The 19,767-nt window shown below is 38.7% G+C and overlaps 1 protein-coding gene across 12 annotated transcripts in view; it reads right to left on the bottom strand.

Moving 5' to 3' along the window:
• Positions 1–19,767, bottom strand: part of MLLT10 (MLLT10 histone lysine methyltransferase DOT1L cofactor) — a 256,251-nt gene that overhangs the window by 89,021 nt on the left and 147,463 nt on the right. The gene's annotated exons all lie outside the window — the stretch shown is intronic.

Here is a 19,767-nt window from a genome sequence, read left to right as displayed (position 1 = left end):
TGTAAAAACTTTAAAACATGACAAAAATAGGCCCAAAGCCAAAAGGGTAGCAATGGAAGTACACAGTTGTAAGGTTCTTATATAATATGTGAAATGGTATAATATCACTTGAAGGCAGACTGTGACAAGCTAAAGATATATAAACCCTAAAGCAACTAATAAAAAAATACAATTATTACTAATCAGCCAAAATGCAATCATACAAAATATTCAATGAGAAAAAAAAGAAAATAGGAAGATGAGAAATAATGGGCAAATTAAAAAGGACTAACAAAGGATAGATTTAAATACAACCATATCAATAATCACATTATATGTAAATTACCTAAACATCCCCACTGAAAGACAGAGATTGTAACAGTGAAAAAAGAAACTCAAGACTTTATGTTGTCTACAAGACACCCATTTAAAACATAAATACAGAAAGATATTAAAAGTATGGGGAACACATATCAATCTAACACTAATCCAAAGAAAGCTGAATTCACAACATTAATATCAGACAAAGTACACTTCAGAACAAGAAATATTACCAGGATAAAGAGGTCTATTAATCAAGAGGATATAAAAATCCTAAATGTTTCTGCAAATTATGAGACCTTCAAAATAAATGAAGCAAAAACTGAATAGAGAAAACAAAGAAACAGCAAAATGTATAGTTATAGTAAGAGAGGTTCATTCTTTTTCTCAATAACTGACTGAACAAATAGACCAAAAAAAATGAGGATATAAAGAAACTTAAACAATATAAGTCAACTTGACCTAACTGATATTTATAGAAAAACTTCGTACAATAAGAGCAGAATGAATACACATCCTTTTGAAAAGCACACAGAAAAACAAAATAATCCATGTTCTGTGTCATTAAGAAAATCTCAAAAAAATTTAAAATAAATTATAACACAAAGACATTAAATGAGAAATCAACAAGAAGATACGTGAAAAACCCCTAAATATTTCAAAAGTAAATAAAATGCTTCTAAGTAACCTATGGTCAAAGAAGAAATCAAAAAGAAACCTTAAGGTATTTGTTCAACTAAGTAAAAATGAAAATACAACATATAATTTGCAAGTGGAGCTTAGAACAAAGTTTTTAGCATTAAATGTCCATATTAGCACTTTCTGGTCAGCACGTAATAAGGAACTTTGAAGTCTTCATTCCATCCTAACAAGTAAAAAGCCTAACAAACTGAAAAGTCAGTAACTCTTCTTAGATCCATCAGAGAAGCGAGGTCACAGAGCAAACCACTGCCACCAAAATTAGAGAGACAGACAGACAGATACAGAGAATCAGAGCGTACCCAAACAGAAATCTCTATGGCAACCAGTATCAGGGTAGGAAAACCTCAAGTATAATTGACAAATTGTTGAAGGCTCAGTGTGGACAAGTCTGAGAGATTAAAAACTCCAGGAGGGGCTTCCCTGTTGGTGCAAAGGTTAAGAATCTGCCTGCCAATGCAAGGGACATGGGTTCGAGCCCTGATCAGGGAAGATCCCCCATGCTGCAGAGCAACTAAGCCTGTGCGCCACAACTACTGAGCCCGAGCTCTAGAGCCTGGGAGTCACAACTACTGAGCCTGTGTGCCACAGCTACTGAAGCCCGCGCGCCTAGAGCCCATGCTCCACAACAAGAGAAGCCACTGCAATGAGACACTCACGCACCGCAACGAAGAGTAGCCCTCGCTGACCACAACTAGAGAAAACATGTGCACAGCAACAGACCCAACACAGCCAAAAATAAATAAATAAAATATATAAATTTATTTTTTAAAAAAGATAAAGGTAAGGCAGAGATAGGTCTCATTAAAAAAAAAAAAAAAAACCCCAAAAAAAAGAACTCCTCACACTTTTCAAGTTTTACCTCCAGGAGCTCTACCAAGTCTTGACAGTGAATACCAGAAGAAAAATATACACTCATGCTTCCAGCAGGGGAGGCAGAAAGGAACTATTCTAATATGCCAAGGTATTCTGTTCTTCTTAATAAGGCCTGTTATCAGGAGAATATATTTTACCAGAGCATAACCTGCTGAGGTTGTATCAGAGCCTCAAGTATGTGAAGGAAGGGAAATACCCAACTACAACCCCCAACAGTATCCTGTCCCAGCAAAGCAGGGTAGGGGGTGAGAATCACTTGTGAGGTTTACAGTCCAGGGGCACAGGCTCACCAAAAGACTGAGAACTAACCATAGGACTATAGAATTCTTCCTGTCCCTCTTACCATCACATTATTAAAGGCCTATTTACCATACTTCCTTTTATCCAGTAAATCATATACATCTTTTAACAAAAAACTACAAGGTGCACTAAGAGGCAAATAGACCGTGTGAAGAGAACGAACAAACATCAGAACCAAAGACAGAGATGGCACGACTGTGGGAATTACCAACCCAGAAATTTTTTAAACTATGATTAGTATGCTAAGGGTTTTAATGTAAAAAATAGACAGCATGCAACAACAGATGGATATTGTAAGCAGAAAGAAATTCTAAAAAAAAATTTAAAAGGACTCTTTGAGATAAAAAAACCCATAACAAAAATGAAGAATTCCTTTGATGCGCTCATTAGTAGACTGGGCATGGCTATGGAAAGCATCTCAGAGAGTGAGGATATGAAAATAGAAACTTCCAAAAATAGAAAGCAAAGAGAAAAAGAAACTATGAAACAGAGAACAATATCCAAGAACCACAGGACAACTACAAAAGGTGTAACATAGGTGTAATGGGAATACCAGAAGGAAAACAAAGGAACTGAGGCAATATCTGAAGCAATAATGACTAAGAATTTAACCAAATTAATGTCAGAAACCAAATGACAGATCTAGGAAGCTCTGAGAATACCAAGCAAGATAAATGCCAAAAAGCAAGCAAGCAAACAAAAACAACACCTAGGCATATCATATTCAAAATGCAGAAAATCAAAGATAAAAGAAAAAACACTCAAAGAAGCCAGAAGGGGGGAAAGCCTTAACTACAAAAGAGCAAAGATAAGAATTACATCTGACTTCTCTTCAGAAACAATGCAAACTACGGAGTGATGTGAAATATTTAAAGTGTTGAGAGAAAAAAAACAACCTAGAATTCTGCACACTGCAAAATTATCCTGTAAGAGTGAAAGACAAAGACTTTCTCAGACAAACAAAAATTGAGGGAATTTGTTGCCAGTAGGACTGCCTTGCAAGAAATGTGAAAAGTTCTTTGGAGAGAAGGAAAATGAAACAGGTCAGAAACGTGGATTTCCATAAAAAATACCATTAGAGAATGAATCAGTGAAGGTAAAATTAAACTTTGATTTTTTTAATTCTTAATTGACCTTAACAGCTTGCTCAATGATGTATTTGATTATATAGTTTTATGCATTCATATGCTTATGTATGTTCATGTATAAGTGAAATGAATGACAGCATTGACAGAAAAGATGGGAGGGAGAAATTAGGAATATTTTGTTATTATAAGGTACTTGTGCTACCATGAAGCAGTATAGTGTTACTGAAAGACGCCTTAGATATGCCGTAAAGATATATTGCGAGCATGAGGGCAACCATGAAGGAAAACAAGTATAACTGATATATTAAGAAATGAAAAGAAAATGGAATCGTATAAGATGCTCAGTTAAAACCACAAAAGTTAGAAAACATGTGGAAGACAAAAACAGGAACAAAGACCAAGAACAAATAAAAAAACAGTAACAAGTTTTGTAGATACTAACCTAACTGTATCAAAAATCATCCTAAACACAAATGGTCTAAATATGCCAATTAAAAAACAGAAATTGTCAGAGTGGATCAAAAAGCAAGACTCAGGTACAGTAAATATAGAGACACATCATGATTTAAAAAAAAATCAATGGATGGAAAAAGGTATAACATGCTATCACTAATCTAAACAAGGCAAGAACAGCTGTATTTCAGACAGAGTAGACTTCACAGCAAGGAAAGTTAACAGGGATAAACAGTGACATTATACAACAACAAAGGAATGAAGACTACAAGATGACACAACAATCCTTCATGTGTATATGCCTAAAAACAAAACATTAAATACATGAGGCAGGGACTTCCCTGGTGGCACAGTAGTTCAGAAATGAAAGATGGAACATTAACTACAGATCTCATGGACATTAAGGGATAATCAAGGAATTTTACACACAAAAAGAAACAGACAATCTGAACAGACCTATATCTATTAAAGAAATTTAATTAATAATTAAGCATCCCACCAAAACACACAAAGCACCAGGACCAGATGGGTTCACTGTTAAATTCTACAAAATTCTTAAGGAAAAAAATTATACCAGTTCTCTACAACCTCTTCCAGAAAACAGAAGCAGAAGAAATAATTCCTAACTCTCTCTATGAGGACAGCAATACTATATCAAAACAGATAAAGACATTATAAGAAAGAAAACACAGAATAATATCACTCATGAAATAGATGCAAAAATTCTCTACAAAGTATTGGCAAATCAAACCCAAAAATGTATAAAAAGAATTATAGAGACTTGCAAGATGGCGGAGGAGTAAGATGTGGAGATCACCTTCCTCCCGACAAATACATCAGAAATACGTCTACACGTGGAACAACTACAGAACACCTACTGAACGCTGGCAGAAGACCTCAGACCTCCCAAAAGGCAAGAAACGCCCCATGTACCAGGGTAGGGAAAAGAAAACAACGAAAAACAGAGACAAAAGAATAGGGGTGGGATCTGCACCACTGGGACAGAGCTGTGAAGGAGGAAAAGTTTCCACACACTAGGAAGGCCCTTCACTGGTGGTGACAGGGGCTGCTGGGGTCAAAGCTTCAGAGCCAAAGACGAGAACACAGCAACAGGGGTGCAGAGGGCAAAGTGGAGAGGCTGCCACACAGAGGATTGGTGCGGACCGGAACTCACCAGCCCGAGAGGCTTGTCTGCTTACCCGCCGGGGCGGGCGGGGCTGGGAGTTGAGGCTTGGGCTTCGGTCGGTCGGAGCGCTGGGAGCGGGAGGACTGGGGTTGGCAGCGTGAACACAGCCTGCAGGGGATTAGTGCACCACGGCTAGATGGGAGGGAGTCCGGGGAAAAGTCTGGATCTGCCTAAGAGGCAAGAGACCATTGTTTCGGGGTGCGCGAGGAGAGGGGATTCAGAGCACCGCCTAAACAAGCTCCAGGGATGGGCGCAAGCCACCGCTATCAGCACGGACACCAGAGATGGGCGTGAGATGCTAAGGCTGCTGGTGCAGGCACCAAGAAGCCTGTGTGCAAGCACATGTCACTATCCACACCTCCCCTCCTGGAGCCTGTGCAGCCCGCCACTGCCAGGGTCCCGTGATCCAGGGACAACTTTCCCGGGAGAATGCACGGCGCGCCTCAGGCTAGTGCAACGTCACGCTGGCCTCTGCCGCCTCAGGCTCTCCCCGCATCCGCACCCCTCCCTCCCCCAAGCCTGAGTGAGCCAGAGCCCCCTAATCAGCTGCTCCATTAACCCTGTCCTGTCTGGATGGGGAACAGATGCCCTCAGGCGACCTACACGCAGAGGCGGGGCCAAGTCCAAAGCTGAACCCTGGGAGCTACGAAGAAGAGAAAGGGAAATTTCTCCCACCAGCCTCAGGAGCAGCTGAATAAATCTCCACAATCAACTTAAGGTACCTGCATCTGTGGAATACCTGAATAGACAAAGAATCATCCCAAATGGAGGCGGTGGACTTTGGGAGCAACTGTAGACTTGGACTTTGCTTTCTGCATCTAATTCCTTTATGATTTTATGTTTATCTTAGTTTAATATTTAGAGTTTAATATTCAGACTTTCTTATCACTGGTAGATTTGTTTACTGACTTGGTTGCTCTCTTCCTTTTTTTTTATATACAGATATATATTTTTTTCATTTTTCACTTTTAGTGAGAGTGTATGTGTATGCTTCTTTGTGTGATTCTGTCTGTATAGCTTTGCTTTTACCATTTGTCCTAGGGTTCTGTCTGTTTTTCTTTTTTTTTTAAGTATACTTTTTAGTGCTTGTTATCATTGGTGGATTTGTTTATTGGTTTGGTTGCTCTCTTCTTTCTTTTTTTAATTTTTTTTATTTTTAATAATTTTTTTATTTTAATAACTTTATTATTTTTTTCTTTCTTTTTTTTTCCTCCCTTTTCTTCTGAGCGTGTGGCTGAAAGGGTCTTCATGATCTGGACAGGTGTCAGGCCGATGCCTCTGAGGTGGGAGAGCCAAGTTCAGGACATTGCTCCATCAAAGACCTCCCGGCTCCACATAATATCAAACAGTGAAAGCTCTCCCAGAGACCTCCATCTCAACGCTAAGACCCAGCTCCACTCAGCGACCAGCAAGCTACAGTGCTAGACACCGTATGCCAAACAACTAGCAAGACAGGAACATAGCCCCACCCATTAGCAGAGAGGCTGCCTAAAATCATAATAAGGTCACAGACAACCCAAAACACACCACCTGATGCGGTCCTGCCAACCACAAAGACAAGATCCAGCCACATCCACCATAACACAGGCACCAGTCCCCTCCATGAGGAAGCCTACATAACCCACTGAACCAACCTTACACACTGGGGGCAGACACCAAAAACAACGGGAATTACGAACCTGCAGCCTGTGAAAAGGAGACCCAAAAGAGAAACACACAGCAGATGAAGGAGCAAGGTAAAACCCACCAGACCAAAGAAATGAAGAGGAAATAGGCAGTCTACCTGAAAAAGAATTAAGAGTAATGAAAGTAAAGATCATCCAATCTTGGAAATAGAATGGAGAAAATACAAGAAAACTTTAACAAGGACCCAGAAGAACAAAAGAGCAAAAAACAATGATGAACAACACCATAAATGAAATTAAAAATTCTCTAGAAGGAATCAACAGCGGAATAACTGAGGTAGAAGAACGGATACGTGACCTGGAAGATAAAATAGTGGAAATAACTACCACAGAGCCGAACAAAGAAAAAATAATGAACAGAATTGAGGGCAGTCTGAGACACCTCTGGGACAACATTAAACACACCAACATTCTAATTACAGGGGTCCCAGAAGAAGAGAAAAAGAAAGAGACTGAGAAAATATTTGAAGAGATTATAGTTGAAAATTTCCCTAATATGGGAAAGCTAACAGTCAATCAAGTCCAGGTAGCACAGAGACTCCTATACAGGATAAATCCAAGGAAAAACATTCCAAGACACATATTAATCAAACTATCAAAAATAAATACAAAGAAAAAACATTAAAAGCAGTAAGGGAAAAAAATAACATACAAGGGAATCCCCATAAGGTTAACAGCTGATCTTTCAGCAGAAACTCTGCAAGCCAGAAGGGAGTGGCGGACATATTTAAAGTGATGAAAGGGAAAAATCTACAACCAAGATTACTCTACCCAGCAAAGATCTCGTTCAGATGTGACGGAGAAATTAAAACCTTTACAGACAAGCAAAAGCTAAGAGAATTCAGCACCACAAAACCAGCTTTACAACAAATGCAAAAGGAACTTCTCTAGACAGAAAACACAAGAGAAGGAAAAGACCTACAAAAACAAACCCAAAACAATTAAGAAAATGGTCATAGGAACATACATACCCATAACTACCTTAAATGTAAATGGATTAAATGCTCCAACAAAAAGACACAGACTGGCTGAATGGATACAAAAACAAGACCTGTACATATGCTGTCTACATGAGACCCACTTCAGACCTAGGGACACGTACAGACTGAAAGTGAGGGGGTGGAAAAAGATATTCTGTGCAAATGGAAATCAAAAGAAAGCTGGAGTAGCGATTCTCGTATCAGGCTAAATAGACTAAAATAAAGACTACTACAAGCGAAAAAGAAGGACACTACATAATGATCAAGGGATCAATCCAAGAAGAAAACGTAACAATTGTAAATATTTATGCACCCAACATAGGAGCACCTCAATACATAAGGCAAATGCTAACAGCCATAAAAGGGGAAATTGACAGTAACAGGATAAAAAGAGGGGAATTTAACACCCCACTTTCACCAATGGACAGATAATCCAAAATGAAAATAAACAAACACAAGCTTTAAATGATACGTTACACAGGATGGACTTAATCGATATTTATAGGACACTCCATCTAAAAACAACAGAATACAGTTTCTTCTCAAGAGCTCATGGAGCATTCTGCAGGCTAGATCATATCTTGGATCACAAATCAACCCTTGGTAAATTTAAGAAAATTGAAATCGTATCAAATATCTATTGCGACCACAACGCTATGAGACTAGATATCAATTACAGAAAAAAAATCTGTAAAAAATAAAAACACATGGAGGCTAAACAATATACTACTAAATAACCAGGAGATCACTGAAGAAATCAAAGAGGAAATCAAAAAATACCTAGAAACAAATGACAATGAAAACACAACGACCCAAAACCTATGGGATGTGGCAAAAGCAGTTCTAAGAGGGAAGTTTATAGCAATAAAATCCTACCTCAGGAAACAAGAAACATCTCAAATAAACAACCTAACCTTACACCTAAAGCAATTAAAGAAAGAAGAACAAAAAAAAAAACCCAAAGTTAGCAGAAGGAAAGAAATCATAAAGATCAGATCAGAAATAAATGAAAAGGAAGTGAAGGAAATGGTAGCAAAGATCAATAAAACTAAAAGCTGGTTCTTTGAGAAGATAAACAAAATTGATAAACCATTAGCCAGACTCATCAAGAAAAGAAGGGAGAAGACTCAAATCAACAGAATTAGAAATGAAAAAGGAGAAGTAACAACTGACACTGCAGAAATACAAAGGATCATGAGAGATTACTACAAAAGCTCTAGGCTAATAAAATGGACAACCTGGAAGAAATGGACAAATTCTTAGAAATACACAACCTGCCAAGACTGAATCAGGAAGAAATAGAAAATATGAACAGACCAATCACAAGCACTGAAATTGAAACTGTGATTAAAAATCCTCCAACAAACAAAAGCCCAGGACCAGATGGCTTCACAGGTGAATTCTTTCAAACATTTAGAGAAGAGCTAACACCTATCCTTCTCAAACTCTTCCAAAATATAGCAGAGGGAGGAACACTCCCAAACTCATTCTACGAGGCCACCATCACCCTGATACCAAAATCAGACAAGGATGTCACAAAGAAAGAAAACTACAGGCCAATATCACTGATGAACATAGATGCAAAAATCCTCCACAAAATACTAGCAAACAGATCCAACAGCACATTAAAAGGATCATACACCATGATCAAGTGGGGTTTATTCCAGGAATGCAAGGATTCTTCAATATACGCAGATCAATCAATGTGATACACCACATTAACAAATTGAAGGAGAAAAACCATATGGTCATCTCAATAGATGCAGAGAAAGCTTTCGACAAAATTCAACACCCATTTATGATAAAAACCCTGCAGAAAGTAGGCATAGAGGGAACTTTCCTCAACACAATAAAGGCCACATATGACAAACCCACAGCCAATATCATCCTCAATGGTGAAAAACTGAAAGCATTTCCACTAAGATCAGGAACAAGACAAGGTTGCCCACTCTCACCACTCTTATTCAACATAGTTTTGGAAGTTTTAGCCACAGCAATCAGAGAAGAAAAGGAAATAAAAGGAATCCAAATCGGAAAAGAAGAAGTAAAACTGTCACTGTTTGCAGATGACATGATACTATACATAGAGAATCCTAAGGATGCTACCAGAAAACTACTAGAGCTAATCAATGAATTTGGTAAAGTAGTGGGATACAAAATTAATGCACAGAAATCTCTGGCATTCCTATACACTAATGATGAAAAAATCTGAAAGTGAAATCAAGAAAACACTCCCGTTTACCATTTCAACAAAAAGAATAAAATATCTAGGAATAAACCTACCTAAGGAGACAAAAGACCTGTATGCAGAAAATTATAAGACACTGATGAAAGAAATTAAAGATGATACAAATAGGTGGAGAGATGTACCATGTTCTTGGATTGGAAGAATCAACATTGTGAAAATGACTCTACTACCCAAAGCAATCTACAGATTCAATGCAATCCCTATCAAACTACCAATGGCATTTTTCACAGAACTAGGACAAAACATTTCACAATTTGTATGCAAACACAAAACACCCCGAATAGCCAAAGCAATCTTGAGAACAAAAAACGGAGCTGGAGGAATCAGGCTTCCTGACTTCGGACTATACTACAAAGCTACAGTAATCAAGACAGTATGGTACTGGCACAAAAACAGAGAGATAGATCAATGGAACAGGATAGAAAGCCCAGAGATAAACCCACGACATACGGTCACCTTATCTTTGATAAAGGAGGCAGAAATGTACAGTGGAGAAAGGACAGCCTCTTCAATAAGTGGTGCTGAGAAAACTGGACAGGTACATGTAAAAGTATGAGATTAGGTCACTCCCTAATACCATACACAAAAATAAGCTTAAAATGGATTAAAGACCTAAATGTAAGGCCAGACACTATCAAACTCTTAGAGGAAAACATAGGCAGAACACTCTATGACATAAATCACAGCAAGATCCTTTTTGACCCACCTCCTAGAGAAATGGGAGGGAAGGAGATGCAAGAGGTAAGAGATATGGGAACATATGTATATGTATAACTGATTCACTTTGTTATAAAGCAGAAACTAACACACCATTGTAAAGCAATTATACCCCAATAAAGATGTTTAAAAAAAAAAAAAACTGAACCCTAATGCCAACTGTGGATTTTAAGCCTTAATGATGTGTCAGTGGAAGTTCACAGATTGTAACAAATGTATCACTCTGGTGTGGGATGCTGACAGTGGGGGAAGGTGTCAGGAGTTATATAGGAAATCTCTTTACTTTCCAATTTTTCTCTGAATCTAAAACCACTCTAAAAAATAAAGTTTTTTTTAAGCTGCCTATTTTAGAGAAAAGAAAGGTCTTGAATAAATTCATATTACACCTTAATAAATTAGAAAATGAAGAGGAAAAGAAACCCAAAGCAAGCAGTTAAAAGGAAAACATAAAATTAGAACAGAAATCACTAAAATATAAAACATAATAACAACAGAGAAAAATCACTGGAACCCAAAGGTAATAATTTAAGATCATAAAAATTCATAGCCAGCCTGGTTACAAAAAAGAGAAAAGACCGTCAAAGCTCACTCAAGAAGAAATAGATAACCTGAATATAGCCCTGTATCTATTTTCTTTTAATGAAATTACAGTTGAAAACGTTCCCCTACAGAAAACTCTAGGCCCAGATGGCCTTAAAAGAGAATACTAGCAGGAGTTCCCTGGTGGTCCAGTGGTCAGGACTCTGCACTCTTACTGCCAAGGACCCAGGTTCAGTCCCTGTCAGGGAACTAAGATCCTACAAGCTGTGCAGTGCAGCAAAAAGAAAAAAAAAAAAAAAAAGTGAATAATATTAAACATTAAGAAATATTACCAAATTTACATAAACTCTTCCAGAAAACAAGAGTGAATACCTGCAATGCATTCTATAAGGCCAGCATTCCTTTTAACACCAAAACCAAAGACATTGGGGCTTCCCTGGTGGCGCAGTGGTTGAGAGTCTGCATGCCAACGCAGGGGATGTGGGTTCGTGCCCCGGTCCGGGAAGATCCCACATGCCACGGAGCGGCTGGGCCCGTGAGCCACGGCCGCTGTGCCTGCACGTCCGGAGCCTGTGCTCCGCAATGGGAGAGGCCACAACAGTGAGAGGCCCGCGTACCGCAAAAAAAAAAAAAAACCAAAGACATTGTAAGAAAACATGGGTCAATATCCCTCATGGGGCTTTCCTGGTGGCGCAGAGGTTGAGAGTCCGCCTGCCGATGCGGGGGACGCAGGTTCGTGCCCCGGTCCGGGAGGATCCCACAATGCCACGGAGCGGCTGGGCCCGTGGGCCGTGGCCGCTGGGCATGCGCGTCCAGAGCCTGTGCTCCGCGACGGGAGAGGCCACAGCAGTGAGAGGCCCATGTACCGCAAAAACAAAAACAAAAACAAACAAACAAACAAATATATATATATATCCCTCATGAATACAGAGGCAAAAATTCCTGTAAAATTTCTAAAAGTAGAATCAAACAGTACATAAAAATGGTAATACATCAAGACCAAGTGGGATTTCCCCAGGAATGCAAGGTTTTTCAACACTGGAAAATCAACCCTCGGAAAATCAACGTACTTCATCATATTAACAGATTGAAAAGGAAAAAAATCAATCAATATATCTATTAAAAATATATAAACAGTCTCTTCAGCAAGGGGTGCTGGGAAACCCTCATGTCAATTAATGAAATCAGAACACTCTGACACCATATACAAAAATAAACTCAAAATGGCTTTAAGATCTAAATGTAAGACATAACACTATAAAACTCCCAGAAAACATAGGCAAAACATTCTGTGATATAAATCATAACAATATTTTCTTAGATCAGTCTCCCAAGGCAAAAGAAATAAAAGCAAAAATAAACAAATGGGGCCTAATCAAACTTAAAAGCTTTTGCACAGTGAAGGAAACCATCAACAAAACCAAAAAAAACCTACAGACTGGGAGAAAATGTTTGCAAATGATGCAACCAACAAGGGCTTAATTTCCAAAATATACAAACAGTTCATACAACTCAATGTCAGAAAAACAACAACATAATCAAAAAATGGGCAGAAGACCTAAACAGACATTTCTCCAAAGAAGACATACAGACGGCCCAAAGGCACATGAAAAGATGCTCAACACTGCTAATTATTAGAGAAATGCAAATGAAAACCACAACAAAGTATCACCTCACACCAGTCAGAATGGCTATCAAAGAGTCTACAAATAATAAATGCTGGAGAGGGCGTGGAGAAAAGGGAACCCTCCTACACTGTCAGTGGGAATGTAACTTGGTGCAACCACTACCGAAAACAGTACGGAGATTCCTTAAAAAACTAAAAATAGAGCTACCATATGATCCAGCAATCCCACTTCGGGGCATATATCTGGAGAAAAACTTGGTTCGAAAGTATACATGCACGCCAATGTTCACTGCAGCACTGTTTACAGTAGCCAAGACATGGAAACAACCTAAATGTGCACTGGCAGATCAATGGATAAAGAAGATGTTGGGTACACACACACACACACACACACACACACACACACACACGTTCACAGGTTAGAAGACTCAATGTTATTGAGGGATCAATTATCCCCCAAAACAATTTGAAGATTCATTACAGTTCAAGTCAAAATACCAGTAGTTTTATTTCTATAAATTGACAATTCTAAAATTCATATAAAAATGCAGAGAACCTAGAACAGATCAAACAACTGAAAGAGAACAAAGTTGGAAGTGGACCCTATCTGACCTCAAGAGTCATTATAAAGCCACAGTAATCAAGATTGTGTGGTATGGAACAGAACAGAGTCCAGAAATAGACCAATACATATATGGTCAACTGTTTTTATACAAATGGGAGTAAAGGTAATTCAGTGGAGAAAGGGCAGTCTGTTCCACAAATGGCTCAGGAAAAACTGAATATCAGTATTCAAATAAGTGGATTTTGATGTGTAACTCACATCATATGCAAAAATTAACTCAAAAAGGATCATCGACCTAAATGTAAAACATAAAAATATAAAACTTCTAAAAGAAAACATATAACATATCTGATAAAGGATTTGCATCGGAACATATAATGTCTCACAAAACTCAGTAATAAGAAAACAAACAGACCAATAAAAAGGAAAAAATAAATAAATGGCAACTATTCACATGAAAAGATGTTTAACATAATTTAGGTCATTAAGGAAATGCAAATCAAAACCACAATGAGAAACTGATACGTACCTAACTAGAATGGCTAAAATTAAAACAACTGATTATACCAAGTGTTGCAGAGAACATAGAGGAACAAGAACTCTCGTACACTGATGGTAGAATTGTTAAATGGTATAACCACTTTGGAAGATAGTCTGACACTATCTTAAATAATTAAGGACATACCTACCATGTGACCCAGCTATTGTGCTCCTTGGTATTTATGCAAGAAAAATTAAAGTGCATGCCCATACAAATATTGTACAATGTTCCTAGCAGCTTTATTTTTAATAGCCCAAAACTGGAAACAACCTGAATGTCCATCAATTGTTAAATGGATTAACAAAGTATGGTAAGCCCATACAACAGAATACTAGTCAGGAATAAAAGGGAATGAACTCTTCATACACACAATATGGATGAGTCTCAAAATAATTATGCTGAGTGAAAGAAGTCAGATAAAGAAGTGTACATACTATATGTTTCCATTTTTAAAATTCTAGAAAATTCAAACTAATTTACAGTGACAGAAAACACAATAGTTGCCAGGGCAAGGGTAGTCGTGTGAAGGCAAGAAGGGCATTACACTAAATCACAAGGAAACTTTTGCTAATCATTTAGCAAATCAATTCACAAATTTATGGAATTTTCCACTTCAAATATGTGCAATTTATTGTATGTCAATTTTACCTCAAGAAAGCTAACAGAAGGTCCAATGTATTTGATACAATAAAATTTTGAATACTTTTATTATCATAAGATTATTGTGTATGTGTGTGTATTTCCTTAAAAATTAAGTCTCCAAAGAAATTTGTTTAAGCATGATTAGCATTCAAGGGTGTTGTGTTGCTGAATAACACAAGAAAAGAACAGAGATTGACATATACTAAAAACATAGTGGATAAATCTACACCTGGATTTCTTAGTAAGTTAAAACTTCTACAGATTTCTTTAAAAGTTAATCTTTAAAGAAGCATATTAGAAGTTTTTAAACATTAAGAAATCAATTAACCTACTTTACAGAAAAATGTTTGTCCTACTATCAAAAAATCTTAGAAAAACAGTATAAACTGTAACAGTTTTATTTAAAAGTTATACTTACTGAAAGGCCAAGAGATACAAGAAAACAGAACTTAACTATGGCTTTCCCTCATTCAAATATTTTTTTCAGAAAAATAACACGGACACCAAACAAATCGGCACAAGGTAAAGAGCTAAGACTTTCTTCTCTTATCCTTCCTTGACAATACACCCTTCTACTAACACTATGGAAAGAAGGAAACAGATTTGAAGTGCTCAGAAAGACCAAACTGAGGAAATCAGGGGAAGCGAACATGCTGTCCTACAAACACAAGGTGAGCCTCCTTTTCTGCTTTCTCAACTTGATGTATTATATTAAAGGATTCCCTTAATTCAAGTCTCTGCAGAATCTAATCCCATCTGTTCCATCTAATCCCCTTATACCTAAAAACCTAAACCTCCCAATGACAGAAACAACAAGCTATGTTTTCCAGGAAGGACACTTATATATACAATCTTAATGATTAATATGAAAATCCTACTCTATTCCTAGTGACTTTTATATATCTATGTATCACCAGTAGTACACTACCATGGTTATCAAGGATTTATGTGAAAATATTATATTGATAAATTAACGTTGCAGTATTTAAAGGATTACAGTGACATCACACTGACATGACATCGAGGCATTTACCTGCTGCTAATTCCTAGCCTGAAAAATGTTTAGAGTCAAAAAAGGGTTAAAAATTATACATAAAGTACAATTAAAAATTCTAAGACCAGCAGAGTCGATTCTAAGTTAATAAAGAAATAAACAAAATGGAATTTTGCCTTAAGGTGTAAGAAATGACAAATGCAAGGTTCAAAAATGTACAATCAAAACTGGCTATAGGGCTTCCCTGGTGGCGCAGTGGTTGAGAGTCCGCCTGCCGATGCAGGGGACGCGGGTTCGTGCCCCAGTCTGGGAAGATCCCACATGCCACGGAGCGGCTGGGCCCGTGAGCCATGGCCGCTGAGCCTGCGCATCCGGAGCCTGTGCTCTGCAACGGGAGAGGCCACAACAGTGAGAGGCCCGCGTACCGCAAAAAACAAACAAACAAACAAACAAACAAAAAACTGGCTATATAGTACAGGTATTTAAAAACTGCAATAGTAAATTAAACTTCCCAGTGACTCAATTTAAATATGCTCTACAATTTTATTTATTTATTTTTTTTTTTGCGGTACGCGGGCCTCTCACTGTTGTGGCCTCCCCGGTTGCGGAGCACAGGCTCCGGACGCACAGGCTCAGCGGCCATGGCTCACGGGCCCAGTGGCTCCACGGCATGTGGGATCTTCCCGGACCGGGGCACGAACCCGCGTCCCCTGCATCGGCAGGCGGACTCTCAACCTCTGTGCCACCAGGGAAGCCCAAATGTGCTCTACAAATTTTAACCATGGGATCTAAAAGGAGCCTTGAAGATCAAAATAAAACTCAGCCTTACATTCCTTGATATAGTCCTATGTTTCCATCAATAGAAGGTAATAAAAAGTGTGGTGCACCAACAGTAAAGGAACACTCTCCTCCTAAAAGGAATCTATGGCTCAAATCCTCTACCATCCATCCACCAGGTCAAGAAGGAGCCCACACTACCTGCCCCTTTCAAATACTCAAGGCCTGGGCTTCCCTGGCAGCGCAGTGGTTAAGAATCCGCCTGCCAATGCAGGCGACACGGGTTCGATCCCTGGTCCGGGAAGATTCCACATGCCGCGGAGCAACTAAGCCCGTGAGCCACAACTACTGAGCCCATGGGCTGCAACTACTGAAGCCCATGTGCCTAGAGCCCGTGCCCCGCAACAAGAGAAGCCACCACAATGAGAAGCCCGCACACCGCAACGAAGACTGAACACAGCCATACATACATACATACATACATACATACATACTGAAGGCCTCACCAGATTATTTTCCTTCAATCTCCAAGGGTTAATCTGATTACGACTTTACCAAAAGACAGACTCCAGGTCAATCCTCACCTGCCTCTTTGCCACTCACTAACAGAAAGCCCAGAATCCAGTTTAATCCTCTCCTCCGTCTTTCCCACTCAGCCATGAACATTTTGTCCACACACCCCCGCTGCTCCCTCTTCAACAGCTGAAACCCTTCCACTGTTCTCTCTGGAACTCAGAATGATCAAGAAAAGCTGCTATATTAAACTCAACCTTGGGACTGCCATGGCGGTCCAGTGGTTAAGACTCCACACTCCCAATGCTGGGGGCCCAGGTTCGATCCCTGGTCAGAGAACTAGATTCCCACATGCCACAACTAAGACATGGCACAGCCAAATAAATAAATAAATATTAAAAAATAAATAAGCTCAACCTTTTCTCAGAATATTCCCTGCAGATTCTTGCTCTAAGAAAATCAGGGGTCACCCTGAACACCCTGTTTACCTCACAGCTACTTCAAGTAATGGATACTCTACTCCAGCTACTCTACTCTGGTTTCACTGGCTATGCAGGTGGGCTGGGTTCTCTTGCTCTTCCATGCTGATTCTAAACCCCTCTCTCTCTCTAAAGCCCTCCAGGTATAAAACCTCAAAACATCAGACCTTATCACTCACTAGGTCTCACTGTTACAGTTATTATCAATCCCTTAGAGCAGAATTTGGAAAAGTATAAGCTTAGTTGTATCTTGGGTCTTATTTGAGGCACACAGGATCTTTGCTGCCGAGTGCGGAATCTTCATTGCAGTGTGTGGGATCTTTAGTTGCAGCATGCAGGATACAGTTCCCTGACCAGGAATCAGAGCCAGGGCCCCTGCATTGGCAGCATGGAGTCTTAACCACTGGACCAACAGGGAAATCCCAGGCTTTTTTTGTTGCTGTTGAATTGTATGAGCTGTTCGTATATTTTGGAAATTAAGCCCTTGTTGGTCGCATCATTTGCAAATATTTTCTCCAAGTCCGTAGGTTGTCTTTTTGTTTTGTTTATGGTCTCCTTTGCTGTGCAAAAGCTTATAAGTTTATTTAGGTCCCATTTGTTTATTTTTGCTTTTATTTTTATCGCCTGGGGAGACTGACCTAAAAAAACACTGCTACGATTTATTTCAGAGAATGTTTTGCCTGTGTCCTCTTCTAGGAGTTTTATGGTGTCCTGTCTTATATTTAAGTCTTTAAGCATTTTGAGTTTACTTTTGTGTATGGTGTAAGGGTGTGTTCTAACTTCACTGACTGACATACAGCTGTCCAACTTTCCCAACACACTTGCTGAAGGGACTGTCTTTTACCATTGTATATTCTTGCGTCCTTTGTCGAAGGCTGCCCATAGATAGGTGTGTGGGTTTATTTCTGGGCTCTTTATTCTGTTCCACTGACCTGTCTGTTTTTGTATCAATACCATACTGTTTTGATTACTGTAGCTTTGTAGTATTGTCTGAAGTCTGGGAGAGTCATAACTCCTGCCTTGTCCTCTTTCCTCAGGATTGTTTTGGCAATTCTGGGTCTTTTATAAAGTTTCCATATAAATTTTCTGATTATTTGTTCTACTTCTGTGAAAAATGTCATGGGTAATTTGATAGGGATCACATTAAATCTATAGATAGCTTTGGGTAGTACGGCCATTTTAACAATATTAATTCTTCCAATCCAAGAGCAGGGGATATCTTTCCATTACTTTGAATCATCTTCAGTTTCCTTTATTAAGGTTTTGTAGTTCTCAGCATATAAGTCTTTTACCTCCTTGGTAAGGTTCACTCCTAAGTTTCTTTTTTTTTTTTGAAGCAATTTTAAAAGGGATTGTTTGCTTGCATTCCTGTTCTGTTATTTCACTGTTACTGTAAAGGAATGCAACTGATTCCTGTATGTTAATCTTGTATACTGTTACCTTGCTAAATTCGTTCATCAGTTTTTGTGTGGAGTCTTCAGGGTTTTCTACATATAGCATCATATCATTTGTGTATATGACAACTTTACCTCTTCCCTACCAGTTTGAATACCTTTATTTCTTTTTCTTGTCTCATTGTTGTGGCTAAAACTTCCAATATTATGCTGAAGAGAAGTGGTGAGAGTGGGTATCCTTGTCTTGTTTTGGGCAGGAATGCTTTCAGCTTTTCAACGCTGAGTATTACATTCGCTGTGGCTCTGTTGTAAATAGCTTTTATTATGTTAAGATATGTTCCCTCTAGAACCACTTTTGCAAGATACTCATCGCTAATTATTAGAGAAATGCAACTCAAAACTACAATGAGGTACCACTTCACACCAGTCAGAGGGGCCACCATTAAAAAGTCTACAAACAACAAATGCTGGAGAGGGTGTGGAGAAAAGGGAACACTCTTATACTGTTGGTGGGAATGTAAATTGGTGCAGCCACTATGGAAAACAGTATGGAGGTTCCTCAAAAACTAGAGTTGCCGTATGATCCAGCAATCCCACTCCTGGGCATATACCCAGACAAAACTATAATTCGAAAAGCTACATGCACCGTTATGTTTATAGCAGCACTATTTACAATAGCCAAGACATGGAAGCAACCTAAATGTCCATCAACAGACAAATGGATTAAAAAACGTGGTATATACTGGGTTGGCCAAAAAGTTTGTTCCGGTTTTTCTGTAAGATTTTACAGGAAAACCCCAACGAACTTTTTGGACAACCCTAAACACAAACACACACACACACACACACACACACACACACACACACACAGGAATATTGCCCAGCCATTAAAAAGAATGAAATAATGCCATTTGCAGCAGCATAGATGGACCTAGAGATTATCATACTAAGCGAAAAAAGTCAGAAAGAGAAAGACAAATATCAGATGATATCACTTATATGTGGAATCTAAAATACGACACAAATGAACATATCTATGAAACAGAAAGAGACTCACAGACATAGAGAACAGACTTGTGGTTGCCATGGGGCAGGGATGTGGAGGAGGAAAGAATTGGAAGTTTGGAGATTAGTAGATACAACCCATTATATATAGGATGGAT

Source organism: Stenella coeruleoalba, assembly GCF_951394435.1.
Source record: "Stenella coeruleoalba genome assembly, chromosome: 2".
NCBI classification, from domain to species: Eukaryota; Metazoa; Chordata; class Mammalia; order Artiodactyla; family Delphinidae; genus Stenella; species Stenella coeruleoalba.
Note: the sequence above shows the minus strand (reverse complement) of the source record. Positions and strands in the feature narration are given on the sequence as shown.